Here is a 238-nt window from a genome sequence, read left to right on the forward strand (position 1 = left end):
TGCGTCCCCTGGTCTCCATGAGCAGCAGGGTCAGGGGCAAGTGAGATGCCCCTGGAGAAGAGAGGGCTGCGTCCCCTGGTCTCCATGAGCAGCAGAGTCAGGGGCAAGTTCCGTTGACACCAAGTGAAGGTTTCAACATTCACACTTTTAGCTGAATTTAGGTTTCAGTTCTCTGAAAGGGGCAAACAGGTCTTTCTCCCAACAAAGGGTCATTTATCAAGAAATTACATTCAGGGAC

Source organism: Microtus ochrogaster, chromosome 2 (genome assembly GCF_000317375.1).
Source record: "Microtus ochrogaster isolate Prairie Vole_2 chromosome 2, MicOch1.0, whole genome shotgun sequence".
In the NCBI taxonomy this organism is placed as follows: Eukaryota; Metazoa; Chordata; class Mammalia; order Rodentia; family Cricetidae; genus Microtus; species Microtus ochrogaster.